Below are 4,821 nucleotides of genomic sequence, written 5' to 3'. Positions count from 1 at the left end.
CCGGGGAAATTTTGATTTTGGTAGCTTTCAGTTTCCCAGGTAGCTTTCTCTTCGGTATGGTGACTCCATTGAATCTTGTACATTTTAACTACTTTTCTTCGAGTGACCCTTTCCTTTTGATCAAGAACCTTGATAGGGTACTCGACATAAGAGAGATCTGGTTCTACCAATATTTCTGTTTGTTCAATGATCTCGGTGGGAACTCGAACACATTTCTTGAGTTGAGAAACATGGAAAACATTATGTACTACTGTAAGTCGAGGAGGAAGTCGCAGTCTGTAGGCTACGGGTCCACAAATCTCAGTGATTTCATAAGGGCCAACATATCGGGGAGCTAATTTGCCCTTTACTCCAAATCCCTGCACACCCTTGGTTGGCGAGACTCGAAGATAGACATGATCACCCACTTCAAATTGCAAAGGGTCTCTTCTTTTATCAAAATAACTCTTCTGCCTAGACTGGGCGGCCTTTAAGTTCTCTTGTATTACCCTCACCTTCTCTTCTGCCTCTGTTACAAGATTGGGTCCGAATACCACTCGTTCTCCAACTTGCGACCAGCTCAAAGGAGTACGACACCGTCGACCATATAAGGCCTCAAATGGTGCCATTTTCAAACTCTCTTGGTAACTATTGTTGTACGAGAACTCCGCTAGAGCTAGACATTTGTCCCAACTCTTGTCATAATAAATGACGCAAGCTCTCAACATGTCTTCCAGGATTTGGTTCACCCTCTCAGTTTGTCCATCAGTTTGTGGGTGATAAGCCGAGCTTCGAATCAATTTTGTCCCAAGAGATGCTTACAACTGTTCCCAAGTGTCAACCAGACGGTGTCCAACTACCTCCAGCTCTAAGGAAGCCCAGTGAGTGGGAAAAGGGTGGGGAGCATGAGTCATGCGCACTCAACAGCGCGCAACTCCCATCTCATGGAACTCCTCGCCCACATAGCGCGGGGGACTGGGATATCCGGCATCGCGCATCACTTCCCAAAGAATGGAGGGAAAACCCTGCCAGTGTGTGCACTCGGAGTGTGCACGCCCATCCTCATCAAACACCAGGAGAGCAGGGGCAGTCATCTGTACAAAAGATGTGCACAAATGTGTGATGGTCAAAATAGATTGTAGGTAGTGCACGAAAACGAGTATAACTGGAAGCACAGAGCTCTAAAAATTCTCAACATTTACAGGAACATTCGTAAGGTTCTTAGGCACAACTTTGCTAGTCAACTCAAGAGCTAGATCAGAGTCTAAGAAGGTCTTGTCCTTAGTGTTTTCCTTTGCTGTCTGCCCAGGATTTTCTGTGACCAGAGAGCTAGTAAACTGAGTGCTGAGGACAAAATACTAAGACTAAAATTACCAAATTTTTACAGAAGCTCGGTGAGTAAATTTGGCACAAGTTTTGTGTTGAACACATCTGCAGAAAACATCTCTAGGAAGGCCTAAAAATTCGTGCAACCCAGGTGCCCAAAGCTGACAGAAAAACAGCGTGTCAAAGTTTTTTAGGGTACCCCACTGTATACTAGTCGAAAAATTCTCAAATTTAAACAGCAGCTAGTAGACAAGTTTTGGAGCAAAATTATCCACTGGAACTTCTACAGATAGAGTCATCTACCATGTCAAATAAATTCATCTTCCAGGGTATAGCAGAAATGACAGATTTCTAGATAGACCTTAATCGAGAGAAGATGGACTGTGTTCAAGTGCAAACCTTAACATTCCCGACTAACCCACATCTATTTTCATTGGATTTCCATTTTATGAGCATGATGCATGCACGACCTAATCGTCCTCCCAAGGAAAACAATTGCCAAATAGCTTTGGACTTACGGGGTTAGCACCGGTGGCATGGCACAATTTACGTCTCTCCCTATATATATATATATATATATATATATATATATATATATATATATATATATATATATATATATATATATATATATATATATATATATTTCTAGCCGAGTTCTAACCGTTCTTAACTTACGTAACCGCGGTTAGTGTACCTGCAGAAAAATGACAGATGTATATTCATTGAACCTTTCATGCCAGCACACATGAAAGCGTCCCCATACATTACCGCTCACTATAGAAGCGGCATCCATGCGTCCAACACTGCATGGACAGCGCTCATACGCTACCGAGGTGACGTATTCACGGTTTCTTTTACTCCCAATATAATCGACTGATGGTCGGTATATTGGCAGCAGCTCAAGTAGGTCACTGCTTGAGCGCAGTGTTCGGTTCGTATCACCGACGGGAAGGTCAGACTCCCTCAGCTGACTGAGGATCCTTACCGTCTTACCTTAGCGTAGGTGAGTCATTACATAATGTAAATTACTGAATTTAAAGTACAGAAAGAAATGTGCTGGAAGTCAGTCATAAATAAACCATAAGTTAGATAGCCACCTAGTAACTCCCATAATTTTCCCTAGGGCTTTACGTACTATACACGATCCTTAACGAACCAACGTATTTGCCAAACGCGATTGTGTGGCTAAGTTTTAAGTAAAACTTTTCAAATCTAATCACACTCTCGGGTGTGACTTTGTTCGGCTCTGATACCAGCTGTGGCAGTACCGCCCAAATTAATCCGTCCCAAGTGCGCTAACCATCATCTTAAAGGTAATCCCGGTTAACACGCACTTCAAACGGAGTAACCTGGCAGTGCTGTCGGGTTAAGTCCCGAAGAATCCACCTGAGCGTCGATCGAACCCAAAGCTTACATGTAACCCACACGAATGTGAGTCCAGAGAGTACAACACTTCATAGATACATTACATTACATTACAGAGTCTTAACTTAATTATTACAAACCAAGTTCGAAATCTCCGAAAGGTACTTGAAGTTCAAATGAAAGTAGTTCAGAGTTCACTGCAGCGGAAATAAAGCGAGTACTAAACGACGATATAAGATGTCATGATGAAGCCCGTACATGACATCACTCGGCATTGCCATCGTTAGCCGGAGTCGTATCCCACTGCACCGACCAACCAGGAGGTAAAACACACGGCCAAGTTAAACTAGCTATCTGATCTTCAAACATATCACCTGAAAACAAAGTGGAGCCACAAGCAAGGCTGAGTATACTAATACTCAGCAAGGCTTACCCGACTAGGATATAATTAGCCCTCTAACTAGACATGCAAGGCTTTTGGCTTGAGGGGTTTGTTTTGCCGAAAAGCAATAAAGAGTAAGTCCTTATTTTCAGATTTTAGCTTTCAAGTTCAAGTTCGATTAACCATTCTACATTAGCATCTATCCAATAGCATGCATGGTAAAAGAAAATTATTCTTTATCATTCAACCATATTTCTCATAATCAATGTTCCACTTCTTACTCTATGTGGCAAAAGGGTTAAGCAGTCTCAATATCCGTGAGAGACGGACGATTCGAATCACATTTGTTAACCTGGCCAGGCAGACCTAAACACACGCATGGGGAATGCAATCACCCACGCGACTTTTCCCCTTTTTCCCCGGGCATGAAACAGGCCCACCGCCCTAGGGTGCCCTGCACCCGTGTGTGACCAAAGACCAGACAGTGGGGAGTATGTTCCACGGCCGGTTCCATCAGGTACTTAAGCTTACCGATTACCATATTCTCGGCATATGGTTAGTACGTTCAAACGTTTAACCACCACTACCACACACCGCGGCCTTATCCATTTTCACTAAACAGACGGGGTACCACAAGTACAATAACCCCGCCTGTAAACCTTATATTGCAGTGTGTAGTAAGCATTCAACTCCTATGAGCTCGCGAGTGACAGGAAATCACTCGACTTCTACCGAACCATTAGCATAGCCAACTAGCGACCTACACATACTAGTGTTCAAGCATAGGTACCTAGGATCATGCAACTAAGGTTCCAAACAATTCCTGCAACTTAAATGCACAAATAAATAGGAATATAAATAGTTGCATAAATTTAAAATAGGTAGGACATGCTCCGGGGCTTGCCTTCCTGAGCGGAGCTAGCCTTGGGCTCTTCTGAACTCTGGTTCAGGTCTTCAGTGATTTCAGTTAGGTTAACTTGAGCTTCACGCTGCTCACTCTCGGACTCCGGCACCAGCTCGTACGTACCGTCGGCGAGAGTAGTCAAATCTACACGAATGCATATGCGTGAGTTGTGGTGATGGTAACAAGCTTGATTTAATTCATTATAAAGTTGTAAAATATTTTCTTTACATCTCCTTGGGCAAACATTTATAGAGTAATATCTAGACTAACTATTTCTTATTAAGTAAGTGGGGGCTTTGTTATTTTAGAAAAGTTATTATCAAGTGCAAGCATGGAATATTTAAATCAGCTGATGGGTATAGCTTCTGAAGATGAAATTTTTATGAAGATTCAATTACTTAATTACAAACTTGCCATAAAATTTTCAGCTATTTTCACTTATTATGCTAATTATTAAAAATGCATTAAACAGACACTGTTAGGATGAAGATTCATTTATATAGAACAAACCCTACAAGTAAAGATGCTAAAATGTTTACTGAGCATTCCCAAACTGATGGTGAGTCTATTGAAAATTTTTCATATTTAAAAGAGCAATAGACAGGGCATGATAAATAGGACAAAATAAAGCTACAACAACCTAGTTTAAAACCTACAGACAAAAATAGAAGGTTACCGAGCTTCATCTTTTACTATCATGGTTGTAAACTCAAAGTTATCCCTTAGAAAAATTATTAGAATTTTTCATGCGAAAGAACTATTTTTCATGATTTAATGTATCTACCCTCTCCATAAATCAATTGGTCCAGTTGGATTTAACTAAAAATTCTCAAACTTTTTCTGTAGACTCTGGGAACGAAAA

The sequence above is a fragment of the Panicum virgatum genome, chromosome 4K (assembly GCF_016808335.1).
Source record: "Panicum virgatum strain AP13 chromosome 4K, P.virgatum_v5, whole genome shotgun sequence".
NCBI lineage: Eukaryota > Viridiplantae > Streptophyta > Magnoliopsida > Poales > Poaceae > Panicum > Panicum virgatum.
Note: the sequence above shows the minus strand (reverse complement) of the source record.